Source organism: Amblyomma mixtum, chromosome 8, assembly GCF_055824585.1.
Source record: "Amblyomma mixtum isolate Tamu chromosome 8, ASM5582458v1, whole genome shotgun sequence".
Classification (NCBI taxonomy): Eukaryota; Metazoa; Arthropoda; class Arachnida; order Ixodida; family Ixodidae; genus Amblyomma; species Amblyomma mixtum.
In genome coordinates, this window is record NC_143019.1 from 40,777,077 (window position 1) to 40,796,059 (window position 18,983).

At 48.9% G+C, this 18,983-nt stretch overlaps 1 protein-coding gene across 1 annotated transcript in view; it reads left to right on the forward strand.

The window, feature by feature from the left end:
* Past1 (putative achaete scute target 1) overlaps positions 1 to 18,983 on the forward strand; it is a 43,126-nt gene that overhangs the window by 22,058 nt on the left and 2,085 nt on the right. The gene's annotated exons all lie outside the window — the stretch shown is intronic.

Consider the following 18,983-nt stretch of genomic DNA (forward strand, 5'->3'; position numbering starts at 1 on the left):
CTCTGGCAGCGATAAGCAAAAGAAAACAGGATCAGTCAGGATCGAGATAAGACGACGCCATACGAGTCGGCATGCTGCGGATAGGGACACGATGCGCATGCAGTTTCATATCCGTGCATAGTGGACAGCATGCGCTGTCGTCGCCGCGGGGTTCGTCCTGAACAAGGCTGTATAGCGGCGGTCGCACCCCATCGTCGAGTTCTCTTTGTGTGATAATCTTCGGCGTATATAAAGGCGGACCGAAACGGGGGCTTAATTAATGGCAGAGGCTGGACTGGTGCTGGAACTGTACCTGCAGTCTGCGTGCCCTTGTAGGCCAAGCTCACTGATGTTCTGTTAGGTTAGGTCAGGATAGGTTAGGTTTGGTTAGGTTAGGTTAGGTTTGGAGTGTTAGGTTAGGTTAGGTTAGGTTAGGAGTGTTAGGTTAGGTTAAGTTAGGAGTGTTAGGTTAGGTTAGGAGTGGTGTTAGGTTAGGTTAGGATAGGAGTGAAGTTTCAGGGAATTTCAGGAGTGAAGTTTGTCGAAAACGGAATATTTAAGGACAAAGTTGGGCGAGTTGGTGGCTACTCATTCTGAAACAGCAGAGACAAGACAAGGACGGCGGAAAGAAGCGTACAACACGGTGACTTTTGGGGAATTCTTGATAGCCGATATTTGGGGACTTCTGCCGAATTGCCGGACGATTCGAGCCGCTGCAGAGGAAAAGGGGCCAGAATTAATGATTTTTCAGTATAATTGCGGGAGTTCTCGCTTACGTCATGGCGCATCAGTGGCTAAGCTGAATGATAAAAACTACCTCTTTCTCTGCTTCATTAGTGCTCCGTAGCTTGTTTTCCCCACCACTAATTGCTTGCAGAACCGCCAGGAACTAGAGCTAATAACAGGAGACGCGTTTCTCGTCGTTATTGATTTGAATCATTTTGTCCTTCTCAACTTTTTGAATTCGAAGCTCTCCGGCATATATTGCGGTCATGACGTATGGCATTTTATTTATTGCGCCGCCGGCGTTATATGTATCTGGTCCTTGTTTACGTTTTATTCGTATTTATTGTAGCTTGTCTCAACGACTTTGTTTGCGAAACAAGAAACTGTTTTTCGAGTCATTTTTGTCATGCACAAACATAACTGTGCGTACAGCCTTCAATTGGGGTTGTTTTTTTCCTTCGGTTGCCAGTCTTTTTTTCTTTTTTGCCCTTCTCAAGCCACGTTTACACGAATGCGACAGAAGTCGACTCGAATCCACTGTTTGAAGGAAAGGTCAAAAACATTGCGGAAGAGAGTAGAGGACGAGTCGCACCGTGCCTTCTCAAAAACCCGCTCTTTCTCTCGAAAAATCGACTCAAGCCGCATTCTGTCGCATTCATGTAAATGCGGCTTCACTCTCGTGTTTGCATAACCGCATGGCTCGGATGGTTAGCCTTCCCGTCTGCCATAAGCAATCGGTGTGAAAGCGGCATGTAAATAAAAGCTTTATAAATACGCACGTTTAGAAGTAAGGAAGACATTATAGCGTTATAGCGTCATAAACGTGCTTTGAACAATCCTGCGCCTTCAGTTTGTGGGCAGTCAAAAGAATAAAAAACCGCCCTGGAAGCACGCTGAACTTCTTCGTGCACAGCTGTAATGCTTCTCGAATAATGAGGCTATATGTATAAGTACATCGGCGCCGGCTTTATACCACGAGAGCATGGTTTATTGTTTTTGCTATTCAGTCGGCTGTAACCACTTTCGCACACATCGTTCGAAAGCTGAATACAAGTGCCTGGGCTTGTGTGTTTCTGTCGATAATCTATAAAGTGTATATACAGGGTGTTTCATCTAAGACTTTCTGCATTTTTAAAAAATAAGCTTTTTGAATTAGATGCGCGCTTTTTCTGGCATAGCATTGTCAGTGGTGTAGTACATCATAATGCAGCTAAGCCGTGCTAACTAGCAGGCCTGTTAACCAATATTTAATAGTTCACTTTTAAACTATTACCGTTGGGCTCCTTAATTATTGAGATGCATGTAGCCCACCGTAAGTAATGTCCATATCCGTTTTTAGAATTTCGAGAACGCGATTATCCTCGGCGCTGTGGCAGAACAAATTTTGGCTATTTCCACGAGTTAGGTTCACTGGAGAGGTTGCTTTGCCTGCAAGCTTCTCAAACCGCATGTATTTTGGCGCGATGTAGGCGAGATTTGTTGGGCCACAGCGCCGAGGATAATCGCGTTCTCGAAATTCTAAAAACGGATATGGACGTTACTTACAGTGGGCTGCATGCCTCTCAATAATTAAGGAGCCCAACGGTAATAGTTTAAAAGTTAAGTATTAAATATTGGTTAACAAGCCTGCTAGTTAGCACGTCTTGGTTGAATTATGATGTACTACACCACTGACAATGCTATGCCAGAAAAAGCGCGCATCTAATTCAAATAGCTTATTTTTAAAAATTGCAGAAAGTCTTAGATGAAACACCCTGTATGTGGTCAAACATGCCTGCGGGCCAGTGTATAGTGGGCGGTCAACTTTAAGTGCAGGCCCGTGTGCCTTTTATACCCTAAGCAAAAGATACAAAGGTATAGCGACAATTTTCGTAGCCAATCAGTAGACAGTCCATGGATTACACGTGCTTGCACTTTTAAGTTAACTATCCCGCCGCGGTGGCTCAGTGGTTACTGCGCTCGGCTGCTGACCCGAAAGACGCGGGTTCGATCCCGGCTTCGGCGTCCGGATTTCGATGAAGGCGAAATTCTAGAGGACCGTGTGCTGTGCGATGTCAGTGCACGTGAAAGAACCCCAGGTGGTCGAAATTTCCGGAGCCCTTCACTACGGCGTCCCTCATAGCCTGAGTCGCTTTGGGACGTTAAACCCCAGTTTACCAAACCAACCAAACTTTTAAGTTAACTTGCCCAGGGTCTAAAAAGTACGCCTTTAGCCCGTCTATGGGCGGTCTATGCGAATTGTCCAAAGACACGTCCATGGATAAGGCTATTCGAAAAATGCATGGACTGTTTACAGAGGCGACTGTAGACGCTACAGGCTTTGTATACAGTTCTCCAGACTGCCGGGACTGTCTAGACGAATTTTCGTTCCGGAACTTCCGTTGCTGCGTGTCATCGTGGGGGGAGACTTCGCTCTAAATTTTAGTAATATTTTATTTTATTTCACGAGAGGCACGTATTGTACGCGGCTGCGGCGTCATCCCTCCTCTGAAAAGGTCAATTTAACCTCCTTAGTGGACGCAGCCTGTCTTTTATACCAGACAAGTGCGCAGTGGGACACGGTGTCTGGTTGGGCCAAGGTCAGTTATGCAGACGCGTGGCGAGCTTGCGCATGCGCTGCTCTCTGTTCGAATCAGACGTAGGTTTAGCTAGATTAGATTAGTGACGCGCTATTTTTTTTCACCGCAGCTGTCGCTTGCCGTACTTCCTCCTGGGATCCCCGACTGTGGCATACAAAAGCCTGTCATATGGTGTAATGTAAGAGCTGTTTAGTGTCTAATCATTTCTCATGAAAAAAAAAAAAATATCACAGGGACACCATTTACGTAACGTGTCGGCAATGCGATAGCATTAGAAGCTGATTGATGCCTTTACCGGAAGTGGCATCACGTCCGGTGACTTCGCTTCCCCCAGCCAATGGGAATGATCCGGTCTGGTGACGTAACCTCCGTCCAGCCACTGGAACTTATCCTGTCTAGTGACGTCACTCCACTCTAACCAGTGGGAATGATCCGGTCTGGTGACGTAACCTCCGACCAGCCAATGGGACATATCCTGTCGTGTGACGTCACTCACCTCCAGCCAGTGGGAATTATTCGGTCTGGTACGTCACTTTCGGCCTGCCAGTGGGCGAATTTTGTGATTGACGACACATTATTCCCCACCGATTACGTTTTTAATACTGTCGCATTGAAATAAAAATTGTAAATAAAACACTTTGCATGACCGTACAGAACTATCATGGAAGTGAAATGTGCGGCAGTATTTTAACGATGCACCACAGCTGTCGCCGTCGTAACTGCCTCAGCGCCATCTGAAAGTTATCGCTTTTTGTTTCGGTCCCATTAAAGTTTTCGCGATGTGATGGCCGCTTGTTCTGCAATAAATATGTCTGTGTAGGATGGAGTAGCCACGTGTCTAGCTAATAAACCCGCGCATTTCGTTCCGCCTTCTTGCAGAAGTGGAAACTGCATTAGAGCTTAATAATCCCAGTAGATTGAGCGCTACCTTCAAAGCGCGTAACTGGGTTCGCATACTGAGGTTTCGGCAGATGCTGGGCGCTTTTGCGACGATGAATTTCATGCGGCGGTTAATCCTCGGAAATAGGCGGTGCCCCCGTTCATCCTTTATTCTTGTAATGATTCTTTCGAGTCTCATGGTTCTCATTTGATGTGGTTCATTTGGACCTTGTCCATCAAATAGAAAACGAGTGGTGGGGGGGGGGGGGGGGGGGCAGCGCACGCTGAGGTCGTGGGTTTGGATCCCACCGGCTACACGTGGTTGTCTGTTCTGCTTTCTTTCATCTTCCATCTTGAAAAAAAAAACAACTAATTTCTCGCTTCAGTCGATACGCCAGTAAGCGCAGAAATAATACCATTATGCTTTGTAGAAACTAACTGATTTAGTTCGTTGTTGATAGCAGTACACTGTTATCGTTTACATAACTTCGTTTAGTGCAAGAAACAATCAAACTGTTCGTTAGTAGGGGAGCAAGTGCTCGAAAAATTGCATGCTCATCGTTGGGGCTCCCCGCCCGTTCTGCCCTTTTCCATTGCTCCTCCAGACGGAGGAGCTCTCCCAACTGTACCAACCTTTTGCCCCTCTCCCCCGGGTTCCCAGAGTCCCGTCGCCCCGAGGGGAGCCGCCGCTGGCCATAAACAAGCGAGAGGTGTCTGGGTATCGTCTCGGGAAGCGGACTTAAAGAAAATGACATACAAAGGACACACAGGGTGAACATGAAAAGAAAACGGAGTTTCAACATGCTTTCCACGGTTTCAATGACAGTGAAGTATACACACGCTTCATGCGCGTGTGTACTTCATGGGGACCGTGGCAAATTCTTCGATACCGTTAGGAAGCAGGGTAGGATGCTCCATGCTATGCAGGTGAGTTTTAGGTGACGAGGAAGTAGTGTGGGAATGCATTTGTGCAAGAAGGCAATACCCCTTAGCCGAAGGTGACACCTTTGGTGTGGAATTTGTGCCGGCCTGTCCTCCTCGGGTACAAATGACGGACGCGCGCAGAGGAGATAACCTTTCTTTTGTTTCTTTTTGTGCGTGTGTGCCGAGCGAATGCGTGAAATGTGGTCGCTGTTATCGCGGACAATGAAGGGAAGTGACCGAGCGGTGGGCATCTCGTTTGTAGAACGTATGCTTTTCGGAAAGGTGCTCTCGTCACCCGAGAACGTCAGCGCTCTTGTAGGTACTCTGTAAACTCGTTTTTTGGGGGGAGGGCGTTTAGTTCCCTCATCGCAGCTGAACAGCTTAGCACCTGACAGTTGTCGCTTGCTATTTGTTCGGCTCAGGAAGTTCTTCTTCATTTCCTTTCCCCTTTCCGTATCGTTTCTTTTCTTTGTTTGCATTCGAGGGATGCGCACTGAGCTTGACGTCACAAAATCAATTTGCCTGAAACCCGCGTCCCCGACGTCCCCGAATGGTATTATCTATCGATCTAAACTGACTTATTCGTATTTATCGTCCTTTTAAATGTCGACAAGTTTGTAGTTTATAATGCTGAACTTGTATTTGTTTGCGTCGACGGATACTATGTGGGCATAATAACTTTTAGTGGTCCACCCTCCCCCGCAACTCTATATCCATAGCAAAAATACAAATGCGGCGTGAGACGCGACCTTTGACGTCGCGTGCGGGCGGGAAAGTCTAGGTGGCTTTGGCGGGAATAGCGAAGCGGCTCTTTTCCGGTGTCGTTGGCATGGCGTTTTTCGCGTTTCTTCGTTTTTGCTGACCTATATATTCTGCTTCTGACACTGCCCTCTGCTTTGGAGGCGGTCGGCCTCTAGCGCCCGCGGCGTTTAAGCCCGACGGGCTCCGCTGAAGCCGGGATTCACCGTTTGTGTGTTTGTCCTTCGCTGTCGCAAGTTGTTTTTTTTTATTCCATACAGGAAATGCAGGGACTGCCTGCAGGCACTTTCCAAACTACTTGCGGCTTTTAACCTGAAGTTCCTTCGTTCGCTTTGAAGGGAAAGTAAAACCTAATCAATCAACTGATCAATCAACCAACCAACCGATCAATCAGTCAGTCAGTCAGTAGATTGATCAATCAGTAAATCATCAATAGATCGACCAATCAGTCAGTCACTTAGTCATTCACCCCCGCCGCGGTGGCTCAGTGGCTACGGCGTTCGGCTGCTGACCCGAAAGACGTGGGTTCGATCCCGGCCGCGGCGGCTGAATTTCGATGAAGGCGAAATTCTAGAGGCCCGTGTGCTGTGCGATGTCAGTGCACGTTAAAGAACCCCAGGTGGTCGAAATTTCCGGAGCCCTTCACTACGGCGTCCCTCATAGCCTGAGTTGCTTTGGGACGTTAAACCCCAATAAACCAAACCAAACCAGTCAGTCATTCAATCGATCGATCAAGAAGTCACTCAATCGATCGATCAATCATTAACTCAATCAGTCATTCACGCATTTAGTGTCATTTAATCAATCGAGCGATCGATCGATTCCTCGATCAATGAATGGATCCATCCACTAATCGATCGATCGATCGATCGATTCATCCATTCACCTCTCAGTCAATCGATCAATCAGTCAACCAACCAATTAATTAATTAATCAAAGTTTGCGAGGCAGTCAACAGCAGAGGGTTTAATTATAATGCTAGCTTCGAAACTCTTCGTGCTTCGTGCGAAACTATAGCCGAGATATGTGATCGCACACACGCGTGCAAGGTCGGAATGTACGGTAGCTGTAAACAGTTATTTCAGTGCAGACACGAGGGAAATTAAAGTGCGGTCTGTTGGCGACGGAGTTCAGTTGACACGACCACGCACGTTTGAAACGTGAGCCCCCACGCCGCATCGCTGTATGCAACCGCCTTAGCGTTGCTTACGCAGGAATGCGGATGCTAAGGCGCATTCACTCGCTGCCGAGGCAGTTGCGCCCGCACGCAGCGGCTTCTCTTCACGCCTCTAATAACTGAAATATGTACGCGCGAGCGCCGTCAGTCGACGCTTCAGGCTGTTTCTGATCACCGGGGACTGTCTTGGCGTATCGTGAGCGACTGGTACGCGCGGTATGCAGTTACATGCACGCGCCCGCATGAGTGCTTCTATAGGGCGTTACTGACGCGGGATTTGAAGGGCGCTTGCGAGCAGTGCCAAGTGACGTCGTCGTCATCGACTCTGCTTTCGACGGTAGTGCACATTTTCTTTCTTGCCTCGAGCAGTCTTGCCTCGATATTGCAAACTTACGCAGGGCTGTCGGTGGACAAAAATTCTCCGACGTGTGAACACGAGCTGTTGTATTGGTGAAGACGTATAGACTAAAACAAGCAGGTTGGTTGGTTTATGGGGTTTAACGTCCCAAAGCGACTAAGGCTATGAGAGACGCCGTAGTGGAGGGCTCCGGAAATTTCGACCACCTGGGGTTCTTTAACGTGCACTGACAACGCACAGTACACGGGCCTCTAGAATTTCTCCTCCAAAGAAATTCAACCGCCGCGGCCGGGATCGAACCCGCGTTTTTCGGGTCAGCAGTCGAGCACCATAACCACTGAGCCACCGCGGCGGCGACTAAAACAAGCAGGGCATTTGTTGCTCATGCGCAGTGCAAGTCGCTGAAAGAGAGGTCATTGTCCTGTCCTCAACGTAACGCGTATGGCGGCCGAGACTGTGGATTGGAAGCCAGCGAGTAGACCGGGAGCAGCGTTACGCCTTTGAAGCTTTTACGAATGCGTTTCTCTTAGCGGCGCCGGGTTTCGGTGGAGTCGTCCCTCTCAACGATAAGCGGTGGCAGATAGTTCGCATCTCCCGCAGTTGCGCCCGTTTTAGCCGCCGTGGTGGCTCAGTGGTTGCGGTGCTCGGATGCTGACCCGGTCGAAAGACGCGGGTTCGACCCCGGCCGTGCATGGCGGCCGCATTTCGATGGAGGAGAAATTCTAGAGGCCCGTGTACTGTGCGATGTCAGTGCACGTTAAGGAACCCCGGGTGGTCGAAATTTCCGGAGCCCTTCACTACGGCGTCTCTCATAGCCTTGGTCGCTTTGGGACGTTAAACAGCGCGCGAAACCTAACACCAAGTTGCGTCTGTTTTTGTCGGCGTACGTGCGGTCTTCATTTAGTTTTCGGCTTCTGAGACAAAATCTCCCGCGTTACTCCTACAGTGTGTTGTGGAGGAGGGGGGTGGGGGACATTGTCTGGGTAAGTCTGACGCTGATGTCCCTGAAGTGTAAAACGTGGGCACAGGGACAGAAAAATGTTCTGGGGGTGAAATGGCGGAGTCTCTGCAGCGAGTGACATTTTTTCTTTTTCTGGGCTCGTGTTGGAGTATCCGTATATCTCTTTCACCGTGGTAGGTATATAGTGCAGTGGCTCGGCTCCCGCGACGCAGCACCTGCACGGCAGCTCTGTGCGAAATAGAGGCGGCCGTTAGTCATTGCAGCTGTGTGCGTGTGTTTTGCCGGAACAGGCGGTGTTTTGCATTCGCCGTCTACTCTTTGGTCCAGAGTTTTTTGTGTGGCAGTTTTATCTTCGCCGCTTATACGGGTAGCGGCGGTATTAAAGGGAACACACTTCGAACGTTCGACCAGTGATTAATTCAGGAGCATGGTTGACGCGCTCGCTTCTTTTTTTTTTTTTTTTTTGTCTGGGCAGTTTTTGTTCGAGGCAATACCCAGAAGGCATTTTAAAGTTTCAGCCCACAAACAGCGGAGTTCTTTCTGCTTTGCAGACTGGCTTTTTCTTTTTTTCTTTTTTCATATGGCAGCTACCCGTGTATACTTAACCCCGAGGTAGTCTGTGCGGTCATTGTGGTGAACGATCGCGCGGAAAGTTTGCGTTACGAACGAGGGTGATTTTTCTCCTTCGAAGATTGACAGTTCTGTCATTGCGTGGGGGTGCAGTGTGGCGGTGGAACTCGAGCACGTCTCGTACGAGGGGGGAGGCCGGCTTCAAGAAATGTGACGTTAACCGCCTCTCCCCAGTTCTTTCCTTCCTGCATGCCGGAAAATGAGGTTTCGTGCATGGCTCGGCTATTGTTGGGCATGAAACGTGGATTCGGTCATAACAGTAAGACTTCTGGCGGCAAGCCTGGAAGGATCACTGTGGAAGTTTCCATACCGGCCTAACACTCGCGTTAAATTTATTGCAAAAGGGAAAATCGTACTATTAAAATAATTTCATCTGCACGCAAAGGAGAGCATCGCAGCCATATCACTGCTCGTAACTGCTTATTTCAGAGGCAGAATCCAAGTTTTCTGCCCGACTCTATATACCCGAGCCAAATAGGAAACCTCGCCTTCCCAGCATTTCCGCGATGGATGGAAACTCGCATAGATGATAGACGGTGGCGCCGTCTTTCCCCCTATCGGTAATACTGAGAAACTCTCCTATCCATATGCGTCCAGTGTACACGCTTACGGCATTTAGGCGGTCCCATCCGACCCCACCTATTTATACGCGTAGTCTATTTTGTTGTCTCTCAGCGTTGAAAAAATGCGTGGAGAGATGGGGGGGAACGCACTTGTCTGCCTTGTCTCGGGCGCCTGTCAAACTGCGCGCAGCTGCGCCCTGGGTAAACACGGCGAGTGGTCAGTAACCCTTTTGTGGTCATTTTCATCGATCGCTCGCGGCTAGGCGCGTGCGTGTGTGCGGCCTTTCTCTGTGTGTGTTTAACGCTTGAAGCGTTGGCAGGTTCTGCACTCGCGAGTGTGGTTTTCATTCTTCGATCCTGTCGTGGCTGGGTTGACCTGAGTCTGTAAATTTAATCTCAGGTCCGAGCTCTTATTCTTTTTTTTTTTTTTAGGTTGTGGGGAGGGGGGGTAAAGTACTTTTGAAGCATTGGAGTAAAATCCGAGCACACGGAGGAAAAAAACAAGACAAACAGTTCCCTTGGTGTATTCTTCAGTTAAGACCGCGAAGTGGACTTGTCGGTGAGCCTTTTTGGGAAGTAGAAAAACAGCCCAAAAAAACACCTCATTCTTTTGTCCCCTCCTGTTCTGCACTGGTTTTCTCGACAGATGTGAATGTCTTCGTCCTTTAAACGCTGGTGCTATGTTCCAAACGTGGTGGAGAGCGCCACTTTTGATCACTGTGCCTGCCGCAGAAAATACTCATTTTGCGCTGGCCTTAGTATACCGACATGCGTTATTTTTTTTCTCTTTTACTCTACGGTAAGGACTACTTTTACGATGCGCTGTTGGAAAGAGAGTCGAGTGGTCATGTAACGCGTAAGGCACGGTAACTGATGGGGTCGTTCGGGGTAACGGACGAACTTTGCCCCGCAGTGGGCGTAGTCAGGTTGATGATGATGATGGCGAAAATGTTGAAGATTTACATTACATAAACGCATTGTCTATTGTCGAATACAGCTTGAGTCGGAAGAAAGCTCCGCCTGCATCATTCATGACTACCAAACACTGTTCGTCTGCCCTGCCACAAGGATATAGTCCGTTGTTAAGCTTTTTTTTGTTGTTACCGGAACAAAAAGCCGAGGAATTACAAATATCAATAATCAACGCCGAAAAGAAGGCATGCGGTGGCCATGCCCGTGTCAGTGTGCACGCGCGCGACCTTCGGCGTGGCGGGGTGCGTCGAGGATTTCGTAGTCGTTTCCGCAGTATGGCACGCGGGCGTTCGTCGTTTCTTTTTTGCATTTTCCGCTGCTCCGGCGGGTTCCACTTTCTCCTCGATTTTACGGGCTGCGGGTCGCACTGCCATTGGCCTCTTTTCGCTGCGTCGGTGGCGCAAGACTAGTTTGCTCCGTTTTTTCACGAATTCCAAGGCCTCGGTGCAGGTGGTAGTGCGTCACGTGAGTGCAAGTGTCGCGTTTGCAGTGCCGTGCATACTTTTTTTTTTTTGTCATCGGGAAGGTATCTGAATTAAGCTTCCAGGTAGATTGGCAGATTTCACCGAGGCGGCTTACATGGACAACACAGTTCAGAGACCACGTGTGCTCAGCCAAGTTGTAAAGAGTGAAAATGGTGGCAGTTGACTTATGCCATACTTATACGCAAGTTAGACGAAGCTTTAAAGGCGTAGTACGTAGCATATATATGCAGTGGCCGTAAACTCTTGCCTCCACCTGGTGGCCGATGACCGCGTTATCCGAATGTGTCCTGGGGAATGACTGCTCTTTGAAAAAGCACGATTGCTCTGCTAAGGCCCGTTGATCATTTTGTACGCCCGTGTGAAGCCAAGCGTTCTAGAAAGGAGGCGGAGGGTAAAAAAAGTAAGCAGACGTGTGCCTTGTGTGCGATAGCGTGACCATTATGCACGGTCCTCTGCCCGTGCAGAAAGTTTCAGAGCGTGGGCTCTAATCTTGGAGGGAAAGGGGAGGAAAAAACCTGTAGCAAAGTGCTTCTTGGACACGTCCGGCCGGAGGACGAGGCGATATGTCCTGGGAGTTTTTCGAGCGTACACTCTAGACAGGAAGGAGCAAAAACGGAATAAGCGGACTCCCTTTCATAAAAGGGAGCGCGTTAGAGGATAGCTTGCTGTCTTTTACTCCTCTATAGGCGTGTTTAGAGTGTAGATGGACACCCGGTCGGAGGACGAAGCGATACGTCCTGGGAGTTTTTCGAGCGTACACTCTAGACAGGAAGGAGCAAAAAGGGAGTAAGTGGACTCCCTTTTATAAAAGTTAGTGCGCTAGAAGTCAGCTTACCGCGTGTATTCGTGTTTATAGGTGTATAGGTGTATCGTGTTTGTGTATAGGTGTATTCGTGTTTACTGTGTGAACCGTTCGAGTTTCGGTTCATTGGGTGCGGCCGTCTTGTACAGGTGTAGCTCCAACATGAGAGGGAACAGTCTGTTCGCGCAAAAGTACGAACTCTGTATTTATTCACTGAAGTTGAAAATGTATCATGGCCACTCTCCGTCCAGATGGGAAAAAAAATACCTAGAAAACCAACAGAGCTGTGTATATCACTCATCCTTTGGATTAATCATTTCTTGAATGGTTATGATGTGTTGCCTTTCATGTTATAGCACCTGTAGTACAATAGCGTTATTTTGTGAGCACACCCGCGAAGTCAAAAGTTTGCAAAAAACGGTGTATTACCGATGAAGAAAAAGATGATTGGAAATCTGTCTGCAGACATTGCTCATGAAGAAATTGCGTAAAAATGTTCATCAACTATATTAGAGCCTCCCCTTCCCCCGCGGGCCGAGATGATTCTTTGCCCACAGCCGGGAATATAGAAGCGCCCTAAATACTGATGAATTAGATTTCATCGCCAAAATCGCATTCTGTATAGCCTCTTGACGGCGTGCGGCTGTGCAGTTTTCTTTTTTTTTTCTTTTTCATTATACTGCGTTACGCTGTTCCGTCTTATGGTGTCTTCATGCGGACCGTAGCGTACGAAGCCTCGCTAAAAACACTGCCTCTTAGTGGAAGCTGGAGGAGGAGTTATCTGACCATTTTTCGAATGAAAAACAAAACAAAAACAAAAGGTTGTTCTTAAGGGCGGGTTATGATTGGCGTACGTGAACGAATACTTGCCAGTGGAAGTAAAAGTAAAGTAATGTGTATGCTTTCCTTTTATTCTTCTTTCCCATTTTTGGTTTCCGCTTTTCTGTGGTGAGTGTTCGTTTATCTTGACGCGATAACTTCATCGCCGGACGATATGTTGAGTCGACTTTAAGCTGGAAGGCGGAACAGTGGACGATATTTCCGCCCTGACATCCCGAGGCGACTGCGCTTATCAGCGGGAACTAAAAGAGTGGTCTATACACAGAGGCTGACGTGCCTTCGTGTATTGCTCTCTGTTCTCGTAATTCTGTTTGCCTGAAGTCTGCGAACTTCGGGCCTCGAATGTAATAACTTTATTTCATCCTTACGATGGGTGAATTGGGTAGCGAAAAAAAAAAACGACACTCGAAACAGAAAGGAGTAAAAAATTGGCAGTGGCTTAGCTCGGCTGCCCCAGGATATACATAGCGAAAGCTAAGGCGAGCGCAACGACGAGGCAAGCGGTGTGACGTTATACCAAACGGCGGCGGCGGCCCCGCGGCGAGGCGCGCGGTGTAACGTCGTGCCAGATGGCGCGGCGAGCGCGCGGCGTCCGGTAGCTGCGGCGGTTGCTAGGCAACGGCTCAAGGTCGGTCACTGTGTCTCCTCGGCGCACCGCCACAGCGAAATCGCAAATTCGTGGTTAATGTAGCTATCGCTAGACAAGGGAGTAAAGCTGTCCTCTCGCGCGCTCCCTTTTCTAAAAGGGTGTGCGCTAAAGGACAACTTTACTCACTTTTTACTCCCATATGGGTGTACTCCTGTTTAGAGTGTAACCGTGCGTGCATGGGAGGACCTTGATATCTGCCATGGCTAGTAATAGCAGGACAGCAGATGCAGTGACACGCGTATGTTTCACTGATAACTTGTCATGCTACGTATAGTATATGCACAGATATGAAAGCTGGCGGCAGTCTCTGAAATACGAGGAAAATTTTTAGCGGACATTGGCTTTCTGGGGCGATGGTGGATTAATCTTTTTCATTTAATGTCGCAGGCACCGCCGCGGTGTCCCCGAAATTTGAGAATCCGCCTTGCACTCGGGAGGTGAGGATTTCTCTCCCCAGTGCCGGTGGGGGCGTTCCCCCGGCCTGGTGCTTGGCTTACCTCGTGTGAAATTCTTGGAAAATGGGTCTTTGACCTCACCTTGCGTACAGAGAAAACGCCTTGCGCCGTGGAGCTCATTGGTAAAGTTGCCCTTGGTCCATTAAAATTTATAATTAGTTCGAAACAAGAGCAGTTGCCTACAACTGACCCCGGCTGCACATTAACACGGCCCCTAAGGTTTGGGGAATGTGAATTTTGTTGTTTTTGTTGTTGACGTGTTCATGAGAACGGGAAATTGATTGCGTGATCATTTTAGGTGGGATATATGACGTGTTACATCGACTACACGTTGACGTTTGGTGCACATTATAAAAAGAGCCGCAACGACCAGGAAAGATGACGTCCGTACGAAGCTATGGAAAAAGTGGCACTCACGCTTTTTTTGTGTGTCCGCGTAATGGGAAAATATCTTATATACAGTGGTTTGTGGCCTTTCATGAGTGATGCACACTAGCGTTTGCTGACCATAGTTTGTCTGTCCTTGGGGTACTGGCGTGCCACCGAGAACGATGACGTTGTACGTTAGCTTCTTCATCATCAGCAGCAGCTGCTAGATTATACGTCCACTGCAGGACATAGGCCTAGCCGTCCCATTCATCTCAATTTATCGGCTTCCTGTGGCAACCACTTACAGTCGTGGGTGAAAGCATGCTTCTGTTTCCGTGGGCGAAAGTAAGTCCCCCCCCCCCAACCCCCGTTTTCCGAAGCAATAGGACCTTCTCAAGTGGCGCCCCCATGCAGAGCGGCAACCTTCTGAACAAAAGGGGGGAGGGAGGCGTCTTACTTCTGCCCACTACACTCTGTACGAGCAAATTTTGTATTCTCATATTCCCCTTGAAATAACTGAAAATATGTTAGTTTACGAGAAGTCAAAGCAAATGGTCGATAAAAGTAGTCAGCACTCTATCTGTTCACTACAAAGTGACAGTAGCAGTATAGTAGTAGCAGCAGTAGTAGTATGATTAGATTAGTACCGCAGCGGTGGCCCCGCATGCCTCGCATGTGGGAGGTGAGCGTTTCGATCCCCAGTGCCTCCGGGTACCCACCGGTGATACGATGGGTGCAGGCTTCCCCTGACCTGGTGTTCGGATTGTTCATAGTGAAATGCTTGGGAAATGGGTCTGTGACCCTACCATGAGCAAACGAAAAACACCTTGTGTCGTGGCCCTCTTTGGAAGATGTCCCTGCGCCTTAAAAATTCGCTATCATCATCATTATCGCAGTAGTAGAATTAGCAGTATTAGTCGTTGGAATGTTGGTACATCAGCAGTAGTGGTGACAGCAGTGATATGAGTATTCTGGAGCAAAATCGTGATCTGAGCTAGTTGGTACATCTTCCCAACTTCACCAGCGCTTCGACGAGGAACAATGACAAAGAAAGGAGGGACAGGGACAAGCGCTTGTCCCTGTCCTTCCTTCTTTGTCTTTGTTCCCCGTCGCAGCGCTGGTGAAGTTGTGTAGGAGTATTCGTAGTAGGAAAACAACTGCCAGTATTAGTAGTAGAAGGAGTAGAACGTCCTAGTGGGTACGTGATCCATGTCGCGACGCTCTTCAGCGGTGCCAAGCTCTACCGCCGCATATTGCTGGTCTCCGCGCCGGCGTGAGTCGCGGGAGCATGCTCACGTGCGCGCCCCTTTAAAAGCCGCTCTCCTCCCTCCCGGGCACTCTCCGAGTGGCGTCAGCTGGGGACCGGTTCGCTCGGGGTATATATTGTACGCTCTAAATGCCTGGATGCCTTCCAAGCCGCCTTCGTTGCGCAAACTACGAGGAAGGGCGGGCCGCCGGACAGCGCCTTGAGAAGGACGTCGCACGTGCAGAACAGCCTTTACCCCGAAGCGCGCGAAAGTGAGCTTTCGCGGAAAAGAAAGCCGCCCAGCTATGCGAGCCGCGGAGGTTCGCGTGGTTCTGTAGATGCGGATCATGTAAATGGAGGTGTAGTTACGAAATGACCCACCTTCCGGGGTCGTTTTTAAAATGGAAAGAATCCGCGAGGGGGGCGAATTGATTGTGAAAGAGCGTTGCGGAAAGCTTGCTAGGGTTGAGTTGCGCTTCGTCAGTTGATAGAACTGATAAGGCGCTGTCTTCGGCTAATCTGCGGGCGGGTGGTTACAAAGTGGCTGTTTTAAAAATCGTTTGAACGGAAGAGTCCCGAGATAGTTCAGTGAGCGGCTACGGGAATATTCCACTAGTTTGTTTTTTTTTTTCGTTCTGCATATGCACCTATACCTATAGCATACCTATAGCTATAGCACCTATACCTATATGCATATGCACCTATAGTGATACTTAAATGTTGGAACACTATTTGGCAGCAGTAATCGTCATTGTGTGCGTCCATTCGATCGTTCGTGATCGAATCTGCACTTGTGTACATTTCGGCTTAGGGTGTGCGCGATTATGACGTTTGGAACTAAGCTGCCATATTGATTTTCTTTGTGGGAGTGAAATTTCGCCCATTGCCGTGTCGCACCGTGAGCGACGCGCCCTTATAAGAATCTTGGACGACGTAGGTTTGCTACTGTTCGAGAACGGCCTCATCATTCCGTTCGTTCTTTGGAGTTCTGTTCACTCCTTGCAGTTCTTTCTTCAGTTCCTTTGTGCGAAGTTGGATAAGTTGTGGGCTTTCCTTTGCAGCAGTCGTATAGACCTTTTTCAGATGCGCGCGGCCATCTTTCGACAGCAGCGCCGTCTTGCGTCTGGCCGATTTCTCCGCCATGTTGGCTTGGGCGGCTGCCGCTGCGATACAGGCAGCGAGTACTCGCCGCGCTGTTCAGCCTTATCCGAGTGTTGATTTTTGCATGATTTTGACCTGCAAAGTGTTGCACTGTATGCACTGAGCAACTGTGAACAAAATGGCCCGTGTTTCGGCGAGCGGCGACGCGGATGTTTCCCTGCAAGTTGTGCCGAAAATCGGCATTGGAGGTGCGCTTCTACGCAAGTGTGCGCAATTTCTTTAACGGCTTTCTGGTATCTATAATGGAGACATTTATTAATGCGAGAACGAAGCTTGCTGAGCGCTTCTATGTTGTAGTTATAATTATAAAAGAAAAACTGCTCCCTTCCGAGCTAACAGCAGTGTTGCTGTCAAACGCTCAAGCGGTCTGATCTGCGTTGCGCCGGTGACACGAACTGATTGAAACTGCGCTCGACCGCGTCTTTCACTACATTTTCCCTCCGCACTGTCCTAAAAAACGGTACTTTCTGTAGTGCTACATGGAGAAGGCAGCGCTGGAGCGCATAATTCTGTTCCGGCTTTTGGCTTTGCATAAATTCCTTGATTACTTCGTACTAACGGTAAAATAACTGGTGAAGCGTGCACATGTAAGGTGGTCCACTCTTAGCGTGGACATGCGAGTGTGTGGCAGCGCTCTTCGGAGCACCAGTGCATCCGTCGGCGGCGTGCGTCGAAGCAAAGTGTCGCAGGAACAGAGGAAACTGGATTTGGAGCTTCGCGTTGTCTGACATTTCGCTAAACTCAGAAAAAGAAGTAGTAGAGAGTCGTGGCCTTTGAACGCGATGTAATTTATACACTTGAAACTGGTGCACCTGCTGTGACAGTTATTGAGGAGTATATCTGCTTGGTCAGTCTTGGGTGCGGCCGCTGATTAATGCCGAAAGAGCGAGAAAGCGCGTGCGTGTGGTCGGGTGGGCACTGCGTGCCTGCTGATTGCACGTCCCTAATAGACACATTTTTTTTAAACAATCGGGACTTTGCATTATGGCGTCAGTTGAAAAAAGAATTTGGTCGAAGCATGAGGTGCCACGATGCAAGGTGGACACGCCAAAGCTGCGGCCTTCAGTTTTTTAAGTCCTGCTGATTTATCGGATATTTACTGCAAGCAAACAGCTGTGGCATTTGCGCAATGCATCATGGCTTTCAAGTACTGTCAAATAGCTATGTTTACAGTGCCGTTGTCTTTATGTAGTCAGTCGCCAGTATCGGCAGTTATAACAGAAATGTTTCACGTAACCCGCCGTGCTGCTGCATCATTTACGCATCTTATTATGTTTTGATTTTGCAAGGGTCACAGACGACACATATCTTAGCGACATCAGCAGTAGGTGCTCGCGTGTAAGGTATGTGTAGCTGAAAAAGCCCGCAACCGCACTGCCGCCGTGGCTCTCTGTGTTCTTCACACTGCTCCGCTTCAAGCCGCCTTCGCTTAATGTAGTTGTTTGAACAGCAGACGACTGCGCAGTGGTTTCCCGAAGACGTCGTTGCAGCTTTAATCGCACATACACCCAAATCGGGCTAATACAACTAGGCAACCGCATACAGTAAACACGGAGAACCGCAGAGAACGCACGGGACGCACGGACACCGCCTTTCCGAACCAGCCAGAGAGGAGGAAAGCAACATGGCGGTGTTCGGCGCGCTGGGAGCGAGGCTAAAACTCGGCGCTGTGGTGCATGCTGATGGTTAATTACTCCCCTTTCTGAAACCTTTTTGGGGAATCCCCTAAACGCATTGGATTCCTTGCAGCGTACACTTCACGGCTACGCTCTTCTGGGGCAACGCTGTTGAGAGGCCTTAAGCCGTACACATGTCAGTGTATATTGAATGGCCATTATTGTTTTTAGGCAGAAATGCACCTAATTTGGCGATGAGAATTTTTGAGTTGATGTACACGGGCCTCTAGAATTTCGCCTTCATCGAAATTCACCCGACGCGGGTTCGATCCCGGCTGCGGCGGCTGAATTTCAATGAAGGCGAAATTCTAGAGGCCCGTGTACTGCGCGATGTCAGTGCACGTTAAAGAACCCTAGGTGGTCGAAATTTCCGGAGCCCTTCACTACGGCGTCCCTAAGAGCCTGAGTCGCTTTAAGACGTTAAACCCCAATAAACCAAACCGAAACGAGAAGCCTCACCTAGTTTGCGTGCCTGCACGTTAAGACCGTGTCGCAGTATCCACTGTCTGGGTGCTTTTGCATTTTTGAGCAGCTGTTCTCACGAATGTGATGCGTTTGATTTGCGCAATGCGGTGGTTCTTTCCAAGCGTATGCGATTTGACGTCACCTGACTAAATAGCTGCGCGCCGCTGGCACGTTTTCAAGCTCATTGCCGAGTCATGTTGCTTGTAAAGCTGCCTCTGCCTCTCGTTAGAATAATCTTTTGGGCAGATACATTTTCTGCTTGGCCTCGTGGAGGGGGCGCAGTAGCCGAAGGTTGTCGTGTACCGACACTTACGTGCTAGCAGTCTGA